The sequence below is a fragment of the Neofelis nebulosa genome, chromosome 5, assembly GCF_028018385.1.
Source record: "Neofelis nebulosa isolate mNeoNeb1 chromosome 5, mNeoNeb1.pri, whole genome shotgun sequence".
Lineage (NCBI taxonomy): Eukaryota > Metazoa > Chordata > Mammalia > Carnivora > Felidae > Neofelis > Neofelis nebulosa.
This window is the reverse complement of record NC_080786.1, coordinates 29,683,611-29,703,359: the sequence shown is the minus strand read 5'-3', so window position 1 is coordinate 29,703,359 and position 19,749 is coordinate 29,683,611. Positions and strand designations below refer to the sequence as shown.

Genomic DNA, 19,749 nt, shown 5'->3' with positions numbered 1-19,749 from the left:
GGGAGCAAACGTTTTCAGGTTACTTTCCCTGGGGAGCCTTGCTGACTTCTGCAGGCAGCCTGGTTCCTGACCTTTAAAGGTCCAGAGACCTTTTGTTTGGTATGGTATTTGATGCCTTCTTGGTATTTCCATGATTTGTTTGTTGTTTAACCTCATTCATTCATTCACTCGCTCATTAATTTATATAAAACATTTTTTTTTAATGAGCACCTACTGTATGCCAGGCCCTATGATAGGAATTAAAGACCAGTAAGTCAGAGATAAGCCCTACCCTCACAGAGCTTACCATATGGTAATCTGCTACCAGAAACAGACACACAGGTATATGTACATACAACTATAGCCAGTGAAAACCCTGGAAGGTAGGAATGGTGTCGGGCATGAGCCTATTTCACACAGGTGTTTGATGTTTATAGGATGTAAAATGTCTCCAGTAGTCCCTAATTTTTTCACATGAATAGGGGAATAAACAAAATATGAACTATCTAAAAGTGTTCCTTAAAATTGTTCTCTGTTGGCTTCAGAACACATACTCTGTCACATATAACAAGGAGTTTGACTTTCTCCCTCAACCTCAAGTGCCTCCTTGGCTCATCCTTGACATTAAGGCCCTTGTCAGAGGGTGAATGGACAGCAAGAGGAATGAAGTCCCAGATGCTAATGGCTAGCCAGAGATGCCTGTTTCCAGAAAGACATAAAAGCCTGCCATGTATGACCCTCCATATACACACACGCTTACCATCAAGGCTTGCAAAAAGGAGTTGGACTCAGTAAGCCCACCCCTAATAAATCTGGTCTGTTGTTGGTTATACCACATAAAGTTGCTGCTCTTTGTTTTTGACCTACCCAAATGGCAATCTCATATGGTTCAACCTAATATATCTGAGAATATACACAAAAAGTCCATAAATAAATGGAGAGTTTGGATCAACCAACCCACGCATCAGGTCATCTCCCTCATGTAATCTCAGGGGGGCAGGGCTGGAACGTGATAACAATTGAATGGTCAGCAACCTAATCAGTTGTACTGTATGGAGAAAGCATGAAACAAGAATGAGAGAGAAGGCTGGAGAAGAGAAAGCAAAAAGAAGTAGGGTAAAGCCCAGAGGCCAGAGCTGACACTTATTATCCACCACTGTCCAGGAAAGAGCAAATGAAACTGGAGCTCATACAGATGTGCCCTGCTGTGAAGTAAAGATGACTCACTAAGCCCCACCCTGATTTGAAAGAAATCTGCCTAGGCCAACTCTTGGGATACACTCAGTAACCAGCCAGCTGATGGGTGATTTGGCTTTCTGATTGCTGATATTGAGAAAAGGGTGCTCCAGTTGAGGGAGGAGCATTCCAGCTCTTGAAGGACTAATACCAACTGTTAATGAATACGTGAGTATCTGGTTATATACTTCAGCCTCCTATGTGTTGGATTACTGGGAGTCAGGCTTCTCCAGGCAGCTGAACCTCAGAACACCGACTTGGCTGTGAAGCAGGTTCAGCTCTGTGGAAAATTCATCAAGGTAAAACTACCCTGGGTGACCTCTTTGAGAGCCAGTCAAGTGACTCTGACATTAAGCAAAACCTTCTGACTCATTTTGATCACAGAGTGCAAGGGATATAATTATGTTCGCAAGGCACGATCATCCTATTTCTAACCCTAACTCCGTTCCTGATCCTATTTCATGACCCAACAAGTAGATGTGAAATTGTCTGGCCCTGGTTACTAGGCCAGTAGGTCAATGGAATTGTCATTCCTACTTGGGCTAAAAAGGGCAAGGAAAGGGTGAGGATACGGGGAGTGCAGAGAGATCTCCCCCGTGCTGAAGGCAAGATCTTTACTTCCTCTTCCTGCTCTTTACTTCAGGGTCAAGGGCCTACTTTCTGGAGTCAGACCTGGGTTCAAGTAGCAGCTCCGCCTCTTCCTACCTAGCGAGTCTCTTAACTTCTCTGCACCTTAGGTGTTTTCATCTGTAAGGGGGCTGATAAATACACCTGCCTGTGGAGTTGTGTGAGGACTGTATGATGGGATGAATTGAAGACCACTCAGCTCAGTGCCTGGAATTGTCAGCCCAATGAATGTTAGGTATTGTTGTTACTAAGAGTGTTCGCGTTGGGGAGCCTGGGTGTTTCAGTCGGTTAAGCATCTGACTTCGGCTCAGGTCACGGTCACAGTTTGTGAGTTCAAGCCCCACGTTGGGCTCTGGGCTGACAGCTCGGAGTCTGGAGCCTGCTTCCGATTCTCTGTCTCCTTCTCTCTCTGCCCCTCCCCTACTTGTGCTCTGTCTCTCTCTGTCTCTCTCTGTCATAAATAAATAAACATTAAAAAAAAGAGTGCTCATGTTATTGCTAAGGCATGTATCATGAATTAGAGTTATATGGGGGTGTTTGCTGACTGTTCCTTTTATCTGTCCTCTTTGACCCTGCTTCTTCTTCATTACTGGGTCTTCGGTGCTATGCCTACGGAGTGCCATCCCCAGAGTAGACAATCACTGAACATTTGTTGGCTGTTAAAAATAAGGTTTCATGCTTCATGTTTGCAGTTACTATGTATGAAATCACTTAGTATTTTGGCATCTTCTCTCAAATATGATTATGTAGGTTTTTGAAAAAAATGTTTATTTATTTATTTTGCGAGAGCATGAGCACAAGCATGAGCCGGAAAGAGAGAGAGAGAGAGAGAGAGAGAGAGAATGAGAATCCCAAGCATGCTCAGTGTGGAGCCCAACAGCAGGCTTGATCTCACGACCCTGGGATCATGACCTGAGCCGAAATCGAGAATTGAATGCTTAACTGACTGAGCCATCCAGGCGCCCCTGATCATATAGTTTTTACTCACGCTAAACTCTCTGTGCCCTCAAGATGTCTGGATCAAAATAGCCATAACAAAGTACCCTGTCTGCCTAGTGACAGACCGAGCACATCTGCTGTCCTGCTACCTGCTGTCCCACTCAGTCTTTTGAGCTGGGGAGTCCCTCTCCCACTCATCGTGAGCAGAGCAGGACTTTCCGGCCTAGGACTCCCCCGTCCGGGGTTTGAAGGTTGAGCTAGGGGTCTCCTCAGGTAAGCACTGATTAGCCCCCTGTCAAATGATTACACAGAGGAAGAAAGCATTCGATGATGATGACCCAACCTCCTGCACGGACTTAGTCCTAGATGGTATGATTCTGCCATCTGCCACCCCAATAGTCCCTCCCCACTGGCCTCGGAGGAATGCTGGAAGGTTAGAAACTGGAAAACTTTTGTGAGGCTGCCTGGGGCTTTCTCCCTTGTTGCTGGCAAATCTCCTTACCGGCATCTGTGGGTCTTGGCCCTGGAGGAGCAAATACCATGTCGTGTATTTGTAAACAACTATAAATGTATGTAACGATTACATGTTATATATTGAGCCTGCTGCCAAACACAGCTCCACGGAGAAGGATTCCACCTGTAAGTTCTCAGCAAAAATGGCCAATTTAATTAAAGACTCCTAGGGGTATGGTGTCTCTTCCTCCTCTTGGCCCCCACACCCATGGCAAAGCAGCTCAGAGCCCAACCTACCGCTGCTGTCCCTGCCAAACTGCAGCAAATCTGAAGTTGTTCAAGAGTGCTTGTCATAATCTCCCCACCCGATTTCCACATCCCTGGGCCCTTCACATCTCCCAGGATACCCCACACAAAAGGGAACCTCATTGGTGGTTGGGGGGGGGGGACGGGGGGTAGAAAATATGAAGCCTGAAAATCCCCTCTCTTCAATCTTTTTTTTTTTTTTCTTCCTTAGAGAGAGGGGGCACAAGTGAGCGAGGGGCAGAGAGAGGGAGAAAGAGAGAAGCGGGGCTCGAAACTGTTAAGATCATGACCTGAGCCAAAGTCAGATGCTTAACCAACTGACTGAGCCACCCAGGCACCCCTCTTCTCTTAACTCTTGAATATGACATTTGGGACAAAATGACCTGGGTTTGCCTGACCAGCCTCAGTTGAAGCTGACTCTAAGTATGTAGCTGGACTAATAACCTTCCAGGTTCCCCCAGGATTTTCTGTGCTTTCAGTTGCTGTCCCCAGAGTCCTCTGCCCAGGCCTGCTCCTTCCTGTACTTCCTCCCTGGACCCTGCCTACCTGGCCTCCATCTAGCTCCACCCATGACACCCGCCGCACCACTGACCCCTCTGTAGATTTGGTGGACACTGGCTTTCTTTTGAAAGATGATAGGTTCAGTGTTTTATAGGCTTATTTTTACATAGTTTATCTCTTCCTCTAAAGGTTTAAATAGAAAGAAGGCAAAAGGAAAAATACAGGTAGGAAAGGAAGAGGCAGGGAGAGATGAAGCTAGTTCAAAAAATGCACATCCACAGGCTCTGGAAAGTTGCTTTTTAGAGGTCAGGCCAGGGCAAGTTAGGGACTGAGCTTCCTAGCAATTTTCCCAGATGACGTCACAGGAAATTTCTGTCTCAGCCACTAATGACGAAGAAGCCTTCGGGGCCATGGTTAGATTGTTGCCCCAGAACGTCACAGACTTGTGAGTCTGAGTAGTAGAAACAGTTTTATCCCCTTGCATCTAAGAAGAGTCATGCAAAGCTCCCTCAGCTCCAGCCTGTCCTGTATTTCCCCCTCTTTGGATCTTTGCACGGCCGGTCCCTCTTCCTAGAGCGTTCTATCCCCTCCTACTCACCTGAGGAAGTCAACCTGTTCTTTTATGGCTTGGAGGAAAACCCATCCCGTCTTCACGCTCCCAGATGCCCAGGTGGGGTGAAACTGCCTCTCCCCAGCAGCCTGTCTTTGCTCCTCTTAAAGAACGGATCCAAGACTGTGCAGGTCACCTTGACATTTGTGTCTGGCTGGCTGCAGATCTTTGGGAGGTCAGAAACAAGGAGATTTTCTTCCTGGGGCTACTTCCTGGGGGGTAGTGCTTTCTCCTAAGTATAAAATCAGTGGGAATCTTTGACCTGAAAACCTCCAGGGACACGGTGACTGGCTCAAACAGCCCCTTAAGATGGAGTAGTTCAGGATTCTATTCCTGGGAAGGAAAGGGTTAGCAGCCTCATGGGTTGCTGAGGCCTCACGACCTTGCCAGGGTGCGCAGTTCTCCAGCAGGGCCTGCCGGTGGCCCTCCACATCACTCTCACTCCTGGCCTAAGGGGCCCTCTCTCCCAGGCCTGTGTCCCTGGTCCCTGCGGAAGTAGGCTTGTCCCAGGCGCTGCCCTCAGGCGCCCCTAGCTCACCTGGTCCCAAAGGGGACTACTGTGCTGTTATTCCCTTACTGCTTCTCATCCTACCCACCTAGCTGTCCTGGGCAGAATCCTAGGGTCTTGCTGGAGTCCTCCCTTAGCCTCTACCCTCTGTCCTCTCAATCACTAAATCCTGTCATTGTCCTCCAAACCAGGGTGTTCTTTCTAGTTAAAAAAAAAAAAATCAGATTATGTCATCACTCCTGTATTTAAAACCATTTAATGTCTACCTACTCTCTCAGGATATAGGCTAAAATTCTTAACAGGATTTAAAAATCTTTCACCTGGCCCTTTTGAAATAACAGGATGTGTATAATCTTTTCAAAATCAACAAGAATCCTGACACAGTCTTCATTTTTCCAGCCGCCAAAGTGATTTAAGATTAATGAGGTCTGCATAACACTGATAAAAGGTGATGAACTCATCTGGGCCAAATGGGTGCGAGTTTCAAGGGGATTGTTTTTCTCCCCTCCTCTGCTCCACCTGGGACACTCTCCTTAGGCCACAGCTTGACGTGAGGGGGTTCACTAAGGCAGTCAGGGGTCAGAGGGTGGGTGGGAAGAGGGCTGGAAGAGTCACGTTGATGAGATTCCTGGTAATACCAAAGAAACCCAAGAAAGGCTCACCCTGCCCTCGGAATTCCTATTCTTTGTAGCAGAATGCAACTGTCAGAATTCTTTTAATGGCAAAAAGATTTGGAAGGAATGTAAATGCTCCACAGGAGGGGAATGGTATGTAAACTATAATTGGAATAATGTATGGTCGTTTAAGAGGAATGTTCTGAAGGCTTTGTGGCAGCATGAAGAGACCACATGTGGTGTCAGGTTAAGAGGAGTGTAGACCACTATCTGAGCCCAGAGAGGTGGTGTGGAGATGTGAGGTGGTGACAAAAACAAGGATTTTGTAGCTGGATAGAGCAGACTAGGCATTCAATTCCCATTTCCCCCACTCAGGACTTATGTGATCATTTGCAAGTTACTGAACTTCTCTAGGCTTTGGTTGGTTTCTTCTTCCTTTTTTTAATTTTAATTTTAATTTTTTTTAATTTTTTTTTTTTTAATTTTTAGAGAGTGAGTGGGGGAGAGGGTCAGAGGAAGAGAGAGAATCCTAAGCAGATTCCATGCTCAGCATGGAGCCAAACACAGGGCCTGATTCCACAATCCTGGGATCATGACCTGAGCCGAAATCAAGAGTTAGACGGTGAAAGGGCTGAGCCACCCAGGCGCCCCTCTTCTTTTTTTTAAGCATAAATAATAATATAAGCTGGGTTGTCTTGAGTATTAGATGAGGTAATGCATGTAAAATTGTCAGACAGAAATCAAATTAGGAGCTCCATAAATACTAGTTCTCTTCCCCATCTCTAAGTTGTGTGTGTATGTATATATTTTTAGTTTCATAAAAAGACGTGAAGAAAATCAATAGCAAGATTCCCAACTGTCTCAGTTACCTACTGCTGTGTAACAAACTGGCCTAACACTTAGTGGCTTAAACAACCCTTTCGCTCTATCTCACAATTGTCACAAAAGTCAAAGATGTGTGCAGGTCTCAGTCAGGCAATTCTTCTGTTCCAGGTGGCATGAACTGAGGGATTAGTTCAGTGGTATTCTTCTGGTGACCAGGTTGGTCTGAAGTGTCCTTATTCATGCTAATGCTATGGTGAAGTTGACCGCAAGGCTGGGCTCCACTGGAACTACTGGCTGAGGGGGAATGAATCACAGGGAGAAAAATTATAATATGCAAATGTGTGAAGCCCTGAGAGTCCGGAGCTAGTACTTCAAAATGACAAGGTGCTTTGGAGCATCAAATGAAAGAAAGCTCACATCCACTTGGGAGTTTCTGAGAAGGCCTTCATATGGACCTCAGTGAGTGTGGGAGAGTTCTGGCCAAGTTGGAATGAAATGCATCTTAGAGGAAATAAAAAAGCACCAGCAAAGGTACCAGTGTGGGAAGACAAGGGACTCCTTTGGACATGAAGGAGTAGATACATTTGGAATGAAGTATAGTCACAGGTGTTAAGTCTGAATGAGCCATGCTCTGAAGGACTTTTGAATGCCAGGGCAGGTGAGGTGCTATTTTATTTGCTAGCAGACGGGAGGTCTCAGTTGGCCTGAGTGAAAAACTTACATTCCTAGAGGGGTCAGGCAAGGAAGATAAATGAGTCAAGTGGTCTAGGTATAAAAATAATCAACCTGGAGGCAGCCACCACTCAGCTTTGGCTCACAGTTACCTCTCAGATACAGAGCCACTTGGCCAGAACTTTTGATTTTCCCAAGGCGCAAAAACCAAGAATTATTATGTGAAATGTCTCTCTTTTAAAATATTAACAACTGGGGTGCCTGGGTGGCTTAGTTGGTTAAGCATCTGACTTCAGCTCAGGTCATGATCTCACAGCTCGAGTTCAAGCCCTGCATTGGGCTCTGTGCTGACAGCTCAGAGCCTGAAGCCTGCTTCGGATTCTGTGTCTCCCTCTCTCTCTGCCCCTCCCCTGCTCATGCTCTGTCTCTCGCTCAAAAATAAACCGACATTAAAAAAACCCAAAATGTTAACAACTAACTTAAAAACTGTGTGCAGGCTAACTAAAACTTGTCTATGGGCCAGAGGAGGCCTACGGGTGGCCATTTTTCCATGACCACTCTCCTTAGGTGTTTGTAGGGCTGAGCTGTGGTGTGCAAGAGCAGCTGGACAGAGGTGGTGGTGGTGGTGGTACAAAGATCTGAGAAAGTCCAGGCCAGAGAACCTAGCTGCTTTGTCTCTCTTTCCGTCCTGGCAGAGAAGTCTGAGGGAGTTTATCTCTGAGGTGTTTGCATGGTTTTTTGGTTTTTATTTTATTTTACTAAAAAAAAATTAACATTTATTTTTGAGAGACAGAGAGAGACAGAGTATGAGCAGGGGAAGGGCAGAGAGAGAGAGGGAGACACAGAATCTGAAGCAAGCTCCAGGCTCTGAGCTGTCAACACAGAGCCCAACATGGGGCTTGAACTCATAAACTACAAGATCATGACCTGCGCTGAAGTTGGACGCTTAATCAACTGAACCACTCAAGCGCCCCTGGATTTTATTTTTGCCTTTTGGAATCTTCTCGACCCTAGTTTGCCAGGGAATTTTGGATTGGGCCTAGCAGCTGGTTCTTACTTTTTAGGCTTTCTAACTGAGACATCTTCTTCTATGGCCCATTCCCTTTCAACTGTTAGTGACTTTGTTCCAGGGGTGCGTCCTGTGTAAGCATTCTGTATGTTTGTGTGTGCATGCATGCGTGTGCAGGTGTGTGTGCTTGTGTGTGTGTGAGAAAGAGTTCTTTCTTCTGAAGGATTTTCTCAAGAAAAAATAGCATACCTTCTGCGCTGAGCTTTCTGAACTGGCAGGAGCTGACTGTTACAGCCTTGGGGTGGGCCACTGACTGACCTCATCAACTTGGTTGACTACCTTAGACCCAGAGATTATTAGCAAACTACGGTAGAGGAGAGTGTTCCACCACCTTGTATCTGTGCAATGGGATGATGGGTAACGTAATGGAAACATACTACAGTCAGCAGAGCTAGATCAGAGTGTCTTATTTGCTAGGTGACCTTCGTCAGGTCACCTCACCTCTCTGTATTTCAGTTCCCTCATCCATAAAATATATCCAGAAATATTGACTTCCCAGGGATCGTGAGGATTCAGTGAGATCATGGATGCCAAAGTGCCTGGCACCTCATTATGTTGGATCATAGACGAGAGAGAATGAAGGTATCAGAGCTAAGGAGATGTGGATTTAAATCTTGACTCTACTACTTATAATAACAGCTACGTGAGTTCAGTAATTATTATGTGTCAGACTCTGTGCATTGTCTTTTAAAGATTTTGCAACAACTCAGCATAGATGGAGGCATGATTATTATCACCCTCACTTAACAAATAAAGAAACAGGTACAGAGAGGTTAAATAACTTGTCCAAGGCCTCCCTCCCAGGTAAGTGGTGAAGCCAGGCTATCTGATTTCAGAACCCTACATTTTCTAGCTATATGAGTTAAGATAAGCACTGTTATCTTTCCGATCCTGTTCCTATAGCTATAAAATTAGGAAATCTTTGTGAGGATTAAGAATAGTGTGTATACAATGCCTATCATAGCAAGTGCCTGGCATTTCATGGATATTTCCTGTTTTTATTAAATGCTTGGTGTTATGGTTTGAACTGTGTTCTCCCCAAAGATGGAGTCCTAACTCCCAGTACCTGTGAATAGGACCTTATTTGGAAGTGGGGTTTTTACGGATGCTGAGGTTAAGATGACGTCAATTAGGATGGGAAATTTGGACACACAGAGAGACACACAGGGAGCATGCCATGTGAACAGGAAATTGGGGTGATGCCAAAGATGGACAGCGAACCACCACAATCTAAAAGAGGCGTGGAACAGATTCTCCCTCACAGCCCCAGAAGGTAGCAAACCTGCTGACACGTTAATTTTGGACTTTTGTCTCCAGAACTCTAAAAGAATAGTTTTCTGTTATTTTAAGCCACCCAGTTTGTGGTACTTTGTTATGGCAGCTCCAGGAAACTAATGGCTTGCATGTGTTTCTTGTATCTGTATCTATTTTCCAGGTGTCTTTGGGTCTCTGGGTGCACACAGTAGCCTGCCCAGACGTGCTGGGTGCCTTGCACGTGCGGAGCCCAAAGCCTGCCTGTAGACAGAGTCAGTGTAAACCATACTAGACTGAAGGAGGAGCCAAGAGAGGCTTTTAAGGTGCCCACCCGCCTGTTGTGCTCCCCTGGACTAACGTGATGTCTTCAAAACCCGTCCAGAAGAAGGTGCTTGTGAATAAACTAGCCTTCCTAAGTAAGTTAAAAGGTAAAATCTCAAATATCTTGGTGCTGGTTGGAAAAAAACTTAGGTCAAGTCTCCCAGACCCTCATAAAACCATCTGCATGTTCTGCAGACATATGCATCCCATGCATTGTTTTCTGCATGCAGACATTCATGTTGTCAGAGATCAGGGGATACTTTCCAGCAGAGAAGGCTGTTTAAGCAGCCTGGGTAAGCATCTCAGGCCTTTTGGGGAATCATGATGGCCTCAAGAGCATTTGGAAATGGAGAGTTGGGAGGACCTTGGGAGCCCAAGAGATTCATTGTTAGAGCTTGGAAGATAATTAGAATTGGACTGAGCTCCCCAACAGCAAGCAGGGGCCATGTGCAGCATTGCTCTTCAGGAACTCTAGAAGCAAAATTCCCTTGGGTTGATTTTCAGGAAGGTAAAGGAAGTCCCCAAACAGAAAGATTATCATGGCTATTTCAAACAGGGTGGAGAATATGAACATGCTCCCTGTTTCTGTTACCTATTTGGGTGTAATAGGCCGCCTGTTTAAATTATCTATTGGTGTTTAACAAATTGCCCCAAATTTAGCACCTTAAAATAACAAATACTTATTATCTTATACAGTTTCTGGGGCATCAGGAATTTAGGATCAACTTGCCTGGTGGTTCTGGATCAGGGTCTTTTACAAAGTTGTGGTCAAGTGGTCAGCTGGGGCTGTGGTCATTTGATGGCTTGACTGGGGTTGGACGATCTGTTTCCAAGATGGCACATCACATGCAGCTGTGGTAGGAGACTTCAGTTTCTAGCTCACTGTTGTCCAAAGGCCTCAGTTCCTTATCAGGAGTGTAGGGTGACCAACCATCCTGGTTTGCTCAGGACTGAGGGGGTTTCAGAATGAGACTCTCAGTCTAAAACCAGGAAAGTCCTGGGCAACCTGGTGACAAGTTGGTCACCTTATGTAGATTTCTTTCCCTGGGGCTGCTCACAACATGAAGAGTGATCTGAGAGAGTGACTAAGACAGAAACAACAAGATCTTTTATGATCTAATCTTGGAAGTAACATAACACACATCACTTCTGCTATATTCTGTTTGTCACACAGACAAGCCCTGGTACAATGTACAAAGTGACTATACAAGGGTGTGAATATCAGAGGGTGGGGATCATTGGAGCCATCTTGGAAACTACCTATTACATTATCCCAAAAGTCAGTGGCTTAAAGCAATCACCATTTTAGTACCTCTTATGAGTCTGTGGATTAACAGGGCTCAGCTGGGTGGTTCTTCTGTCCCATAGGTTGTTGGTTGGAGCTGAAGTCACCTGGGGCTTAGTTGGGCTAGATTTCCAAATGACTCATTCACACGGCTGGCAGTTGGTGCTGGCTATTAGCTAGGGGCTCAGCTGAGGCTACCAGCAGGAGAGTCTTGGTTCTCCTCCACAGGGCTTGGGCTAGGTTCTAAGAGAATGTCCCAAGAACAAGTATGTAAGAGGAAGGAAATGGAAGCTACCAGTCCTCCTAATGCTTGAGATCAGATATCCTCAAACATGCTGTATTCTATTGGCCAAACGAGTCACAAGAACAGCCTAGACTTAAGAAAAGGGGAACTAAACACTACTTAAAAATATATTTTTTAATCTTTTAATGTGTATTTTTGAGAGAGAGAGAGAGAGAGTGAGCATTAAGGGGCAGAAAGAGAGGAAGACACAGAATCCAAAGCAGGCTCCAGGCTCTGGAGCACAGAGCCTGATGCGGGGCTTGAACTCACCAACTGAGAGATCATGACCTGAGCAGAAGTTGGATGCTTAACTGACTGAGCCACCCAGGTGCCCCTATTTTTTTTTTTTTTAAGTAATCTCTATGCCCAACATGGGGCTTGAACTCATGACTCTGAGTTCAAGAGTTGCATGCTCTACTGAGCCAGTCAAATGCCCAAACACTACTTCTTGATGTGAGAAACAGCATATGTTTATAGGGAGAGGAGGAATTATTAGGGGCTATCACACTCCCTAAAGATTGTACTTTTGGGTTTCTCACTGGAAAATGTACAAAATCCCGAGAGGTGGAGAGGTGTGCCAACCACTCTCAAATTCCTTGATCTATAATGTTGGCTTTATTTTTTAAAATGTTTTTTAATTAAAAAAATTATGCAAGTAACTGTGTAATTATATTCATTCGTAAGAAATTAGAATATACAGATAAGCACAAGAAAATACTCCCTGTATTTCCAATACCTAAACACAATACTGTATAATTTTAGTACATAGCATCCTAGAATTCTATGCAAAAATAGTTTTATTTTACAAAAATAGAACTAGTCTGTACCTGTTTTAGAACCTGCCATTTTCAGTAAAACTACAGTGTGAACATCTTTCTGGGACAGTTAACATAGAGCTACATCAGTTTAAGCTTTGTGGAGTGTTTCATTGTATATCCACCAATAAAGGTTCTTTTTTTGTTTGTTTGTTTATTTGTTTATTTTGAGGGAGAGAGGGGTGAGGAGGGGCAGAGAGAGAGGGAGAGAGGGAACCCCAGGCACTGATAGTGTGGAGCCTGATGTGGGGCTCGAACCCACAAACTGTGAGATTATGACCTGAGCTGAAGTTGAATGCTTAACTGACTGAGCCACACAGGTGCACCGCCCACACCTCCCCCTGTCCCAGTCCACCATGAAGATTCTTGATTGCAACAACAGCAACCAAATCTGGCTAACTGAATCAATAAAAGAGGAATTTTTTGTAAGGGTGTATAATAGTCCACAGAATCTATTACATGTTAGTTTAGTGTTCTATTTGCTATTGTAGTATAGCAATTCATACAACTTAGTGGAATAAAGCAATTGCCACTTTAATATGCTCATATAGTCTGTGGGTCAGGAATTCTAACAGGATACAGCAGGGATGACGTCACAATGTCTGGGACCTCAGCTGGGAAAACTCAAACTAGGAGTGAGATGAAAAGCTGGTGAAGGGGGAGGGTAATGGAATCATCTGGAAGCTTCTTCATTCACATGTTTGGAGCTTTGGCTGGGATGACTTGAATCCTGGGCTGAGCTGGAACTCTTGTCCAGAGGGCCTATACATGGCCTCTCTGTATGGCTTGGCTTCCTCACAGTGTGGCAGCCTCTGGGTAGTCTGACTTCTTACAGGGTGGCTCAGGAGCTAGTGTTCTACTGAGCAGGGAGAAAGCTATGTGGCCTTTCATGACCTAGCCTTGGGAGTCACTTTCACTGTAGTCTCTTGATCTAAGTGCTCACAGTCCTGCCCTGATTTGAGAGGAGGAGACATAGGCTCTCCTTGTCAATGGAAGGAATGTGACCATATTCTAAAGTCACCGTAACTAGGATAAGCTAAGCTGCTATAATAATAATTAAAAAAAAAAAAAGCCCAACTTAGAGTGGCCTTAATGAATAAAAGTTTATTTCTCTCATAAATCAGTTCCAAGCTGAGTTGTCTAGGTCAGGGAGGCAGCTCTGTTCCACCAGACACTTGCCTGTATGTCACTGGAATCTAGGCTCCACTGCCAACATGACAGTCTTGAAAATCACTAACTGTCCTTGTGCCTTTGTGGGCAAAGCCTCAGGCAGGAAAATCTCCCTGGCCACACTCAGCTCACATGCTTATACATTGTCTATATGTTGCCTTCCAGGGAGCATGAGTGGGCCTATCTGCCTTCTTTTGGCCTCTGTAGTGAACAGCAGGGGTGTTTATTTCCTGTCTTAGAGTTTCCCTCTAAGAGGGAGGATGATCAGGTCCTAGATACCCTAAGAGCAAAAACCATCCAGTAGAATATGAGTGTGTCATATTTCATTCCTTATTGATAGACATTTAGTTTGATAGCATGTTATTGTAACATGTTTTCTACAAATATCTTTGAATACTTGTAAGATTTTTTTCCTTTTTAGATAAATTCCAAGGAGTCATGTCGGTTTCTGATCTCTGCATCAGACTGGCAGGATCCCGTTGAAGACAGCAACTCTCCCTTTTCTTCAAATGATAGATGGCAACTGGGGAATTTGTATAATAAACCTGGGAGAAAAAGTGGAGAGATCCAGCATGCACTATCCAGGGTGTCCCAGAATTAGGTGTTGGTGTGTCCATGATCATAACTCAGTCTTGTTTTTGGAGCACTGCGTGAAGAGCTTCATATATACCACCTCAGTATTCACATCAATCTGATGAGAAAGGCATTATCTTCATGTGGTAGATGGAGAAGTTTAGGTTCTAAGAGATTAAGTAATTTGTCCAAGGCCTTAGAACTAGGGTTTAATCCCAATCAGTGCTTTGAACCACTTCCTCCCTCTTGAAACATTTGATCTTGGGTTGCTCCTTCTTGTAGCCCAGCTGCCATGTTGTGGGAAGCCCAAACCACATGAAGAGGCCATGTATAGGACATTTCAGCCAACAGGCCCAGCTAAGCTCCCACCTGACACCAGCATCAGCCACTAGCCATGTGAGTGAGCCAGCTTGGATTCTTCAGCCCAGTTGAGCCCCCAGATGGCTGTAGCCTCAACAGACAACACATGGAGCAGAATTACTCAGTTGAGCTTAGTCAATCCAAAGACCAGCGAGAACTAATAAAATGGTTGTTGTGTTAAGTCACTAAGTTTTGGCAAGATTTGTTACATAGCAATGGATAACCAAAACAGGTGGGGAGTTACTCATTCTTGGAGGAGTCCCACAGAGCCTGAAGAGTGATTTTCTGCTCTGGGGGTGTAACTGGAGTAGGGGGCTTTTGATGATCCTTGATGAGTTCATTGCACTGGATTAGGTCTGTATATAACAGTTTTCCTTGCCCCAGCTGGGAAAAACCTCACTGAGTCACAAGGCTGGGAGGAGAAACTATGTGTGAATGAGTTAACAGAAATCTGGGCAAGATTCCCAAAGTAAATAATGTTGATTCTCAGCACAAGGAAGGCATTGCTTAACACTGCTAAAACTTGCATAAATAGTCATTGCTTTATGACTGATCTGCTATATTTTCAAATTTCAAAAAAGTAACCATAATAACCATCATTAAAAAAAAATAACAGCACTTGGAAATGCTTAAACACTGTGCACAGTTTCTGAGGGGCCTAAGAGGGTCCTTATCCTTTGAACTTCATAGTCTTGTGGGAAAGAAGTGGTGCCAATATGACCTTTGGGTAGCCCCAGTTGGCGCTTGGATCTCAAAGCAAAATCCAATGCCTCTCTTTCACTTAAAGAGCAAAGGAGAAAGTCGCCACAATTCAGTGAGATAGTAGCTCTTTGGCCTCATTAACTTAGGCATTTACCCTCGGCTCCCTCACCTCTCGGCCCTTTCTGGTCTAGTGGTTCTCAAACGGGGACATCAAAATACATCTGGAAGTATGTAAAAAAAAAAAAATACTAGGGTTCCTCTGAAAAAGATTCCCATTCTGTAAGTTTGGGGTGGGAATCTCAGAATTTTCATTTTCATGAGAACCAGATGATTTTTGCACAGATGGGCCCCATATGCATCTGGAAGAGGGCTGCAACCTCAGGGCTTCCATAAAAGCATGGAATGGAGATGGGGTGAGTCTTCTCTAAGCCAAACCTCTGAGGACCTGGATGGATCTGGGAAGCAGGTCAAGATGGGATCTTTGGATTCTAAGCCAGGAAGGATCCAACAAACCTATCTGGAGCAACAGGTTTCACACTGTTCTTCTTTAGAGCCCTAGGATTTTAGAGGTGCCATCACCTCACCCTGACAGTTTCTCTTTAATCTTGTTTTGTTATGGTAGGGTTCCAAGAAAGATTTCATTAGAAGTAGTTTTTTTTTTTAATGTATATTTATTTGTGAGAGGGAGACAGAGACAGAGACAGAGAGTGAGTGGGGGGAGGGGCAGAGAGAGAGGGAGACACAGAATCCGAAACAGGTTCCAGGTTCTGTGCTGTCAGCACAGAGCCCGATGCGGGGCTCGAACTCACAAACTGAACTGTGAGATCATGAGCCAGGGTCAGACACTTAACTGACTGAGCCACCCAAGTGCCCCCCTCCTTTTCTTTAAAATAATTTTAATGTTTATTTATTTTTGAGAGACAGAGAGACAGAACATGAGCCAGGAGGGGCAGAGACAGAGGGACACCCAGAATATGAAGCAGGCTCCAGGCTCTGAGCTGTCAGCACAGAGCCTGACACGGGGCTCAAACTCACAAACTGAACCGTGAGATCATAACCTGAGCCAAAGTCAGACACTTAACCAACTGAACCACCCCAGGTGCCCAGAAGAAATAGTTTTATTACTAAATGCCCTCCCTGCTTAAAAAAGTTCCCATGTTGGTGAGATCGAAGAGCAAACAGAACCTTCAAACATCTATGGTGGGAATGGAAAATGGTACAACCACTGTGGAAAATAGTTCAGGGTTCCCAATCACTTAAACATACAATTATCATATGTCTCAGTCTGCTCGGGCTTCTATAACAAAATGCCATAGTCTAGGTGGCTTAAATAACAGACATTTATTTCTCACTGTTCCGGAGGCTAGGATTCTGAGATCAGGGCTAGGTTCTTGGCGAGGACCCTCTATTTGGCTTGCACTTGGCTGCCTCTCACGGTATCCTCACATGGGGGTTGGGAAGGAGCTCTAATCTCTTCCTCTTTTTGTAAGGTGCTAATCCCATGATGGGGGCCTCACTCTCATGACCTCACCTAAACCTAATTACCTCCCACAGGCCCCACCTCCAAATACCATCACATTTACTGGGGCTTAGGCCTTCTTTTGGGAGGACACAAATATTTGGTCCATCATATCATGCGGCCCAGCAATTCTACTCCTGGATATATACCCTAAAGAATTCAAAACAGATTCCCAAGCAGATTCTTGTACACGAACGTTCGAATGTTTGACTATTCACAATAGCCACAAGGTGGAAACAACCCAAATGTGCATCAATTGATGAGTAGATAAAAAGTAGTACATCTGTACAATGGAATACTATTTAGCCATAAAAAGAAATGAAGTGCTGATAAACATGAATGAACCTTGCGAACATTGTGCTGAGTGAAAGAAGCCAAGTCAGGAAAGGCCATGTTATTGTATGATTCCATTTGTATGAAATGTCCATATCAGGCAAGTCTGCAGGGGCAGAAAGATTAGTGGTTGCCAGGGACTGGAGGGTGGGGGGTAATGGGGGGTTAAGCAGGGGGATAACCTGCTTAATAGGTACGGGCTTCTTTTTGGGGTGAGGAAGATGCCTTGCAACTAGAGAGTGGTGATGGTTGCACAACACAGGGAATGTGCCAGATGTCAGCAGCCACAAATTTTATGTTACATGAATTTTATTGCAAGAAGAAGAAACAAATCCCAATCAACAGATTTAGACCAGCCGTCTCGTTTTTTGCGGACAAGGAAGCTGAGGTCTGAAAAGGGGAATGACCTGGTGAGATCACCCAGCCTGTCGGGGGTGCAGCCACGCTGTTGACCTTCGGCCTGCCACAGCAGGCTGCTTCTCTTCCTCAGCACACTTGCTGCTGTCCTGAGCTGAAGATTCAGATGCATGCCACCCCAAAGTTTCTGCAGCCAGGCCCCCTGCCTCCCATGCAGAGGTCCGTCTTCCCTACTCGCAGAGCTCGGCCGGCCTTCCTTCTGGCTACTTCCAGGGCCTGCTCTGTGCGAGGGTGTCAGTGAAAGACAAACCCGTGCCCAGCATACTTGAGCAAATCTTCCCAAAGGCTTCACCCCCAGCTGCTGCCTTCTGACTGGGTCTATAAGGGTCGGGTGGATTGGATTCCTTACATTGCAGACATTGCTCAGTTTCCCAAACTCCAGCTGAGTCGTCTGAGGAGCTGCCAGTGGTGGTCCTGGGGCTGGCTAGGATTAATCCCAGCCACATGCATGTGTGTGCAGTTGGCTCTCCTCTCTGGCTGTGGGACCACATGCATCTGTCACATGGCAAATGCTTAACGAAGGTTCACCCGTGCTAGTGTTCCTGTCTTGGGGTCAACCCGGGACTGTCTTTTTCATTTTAGTTCAGGGTTCAGGAAAAGCCCTGAGTTTCCTCGGTGTCCCTGAGAATAAAAGACTCAAGGTAAGCTTGTATGTGAAGTGAGAGTCATTTCCTCTGGTCACTGAGATGGAATTATTCACCATTCTGGAAGTGACAACAGAAGGCGGTAACTTATTTGCATTCATCTGCATTATGTGCGAATGTTGGAGGTCAGGTCTTCTGGAACAATGCCTCCAGCCCCTTCCCTAGTGTCTCAGAAAATTACTAAGTCTTTTGGTTTGTCCCAGATCCTGACCTTTCCTCATATCTCTTAGTTATGTCCTCCAAACTTATCATGGATTTTTAAGAAAGTGCATTAGCATACGAAGGGGCAATTGCAGAACTCTAGTGAGTTCTAGTGGCTCTGGAAATTTACTGAACACAGCAGTTGAAAAACCTGGCTGAGAAGGGAAACTTAGCCCTGCCCACTTTCGTCCAGGACCTGCTTCAGGATGGGAATGCGGAGGGCGGATTTCCTCAGGCCTGACAAGGTGATTCTCTTCTTTCAGGCTCGGAAGATTATCTAACACCTGGAATTTGTACTTGGAGATTGGCTTCACGCAGCAGGGATGAATGGGGACACTAAGGAAGACTGCAGAGCAGCAGTGGCTGCAGTTTCTAAACTGCCTTTTGGGACAAAGTGGCAAAGGAGAAAATTTTTGCAATGTTGTGGTTGAGAGTGAATATTTAGAACTCAAGGCTGAGGGCGACCTTGGTGGTTGTGTGTGGTTTCTGCACTGTGGGGACAGATGCCTCATTTATGGATGCAGACTTTGTCCAGCTGGGAAAGGTCTACCAGGACAGGGAAGTTGACGAAATGCTGCAGTCTCCATTCCTCATTGGTGATTTCAAAGTGTACAACCCTGCTCAATGCTCTGAGAAGTCCTGCAGGAAAGGAACCTGCTTTAGGGTTTTTGACCCTGTGTTTCCCAAAGTTATTTGACCTCAGAATTCTTTTTCCCTCTTCATAGCCCTCATTTATACTCTGTGAAAGCCACGTTTCCAACAACCCACTTGGAAAATGCTATCCCAATGTCCAGAGGAACTGGTTCTCACCCTTAATGCCTCACGGTGAGCAGTGATGGGGATATTCTGGCAGGACACATGATGTGGAATCCTGCTGTGATAATCCAGGAAATAAAATTGTGTATTGTGCCTGTTGGGCCCCTTCCCATACTGAGATTTTGTGATTCTCTCTGCAACAGTAACAAAACCACTGACATGTACTGAGTGGCGTGGACTAGGAGCTTTTCCTACGTCATCCGTGTAATCCTCATCAACCCTATTACCCCCATTTTGCCAGTGAGGAAATTGAGAGCCAGAGAGGTTATGTGAGGAGGTTACTGAGTCACGTCAGTAGCAGAGCTAAGATTGAAGCTGAGGATGGTGGGACTCCACACTGGCATTCTCCCCTCAAACACCGATGGTGGGAATAGAAAAAGGTGCAGCTGCTGTGGAAAATAGTTCGGCGATTCCTTAATAAGTTAACCATGGAATTACCATGTCTTAGTTTTCTCGGGCTGTGTATAACTAAATACCACAGACTGGGAGGCTTAACCGATGATATTTATTTCTCACATTTCTGGAGGCTAGGAAGTCTAAGATCAGGGCTGGGTTCGGGGTGAGGGCCCTCTTCTGGCTTGCAGATGGCCACCTCTCATTGCGTCCTGCCTGTGTCATGCCACAAGTTGCATTTTTGAGGCACTATTTCCAGAGTGTGTGATTCCCATCAGGAACTTTTTTGGATGTTGGAAAATTCACTCACCTTAGGGGATTTTG

General features: G+C 45.2%; 1 long non-coding RNA gene across 1 annotated transcript; it reads left to right on the top strand.

Moving 5' to 3' along the window:
• The first annotated feature begins 524 nt into the window (after nt 1–524).
• LOC131511856 (uncharacterized) lies at nt 525–19,146 on the top strand. Its single transcript, XR_009261781.1, has 2 exons — nt 525–1,383; nt 18,480–19,146. It is a non-coding gene; the product is annotated as an uncharacterized LOC131511856 (long non-coding RNA).
• The last annotated feature ends 603 nt before the right edge of the window (nt 19,147–19,749 follow it).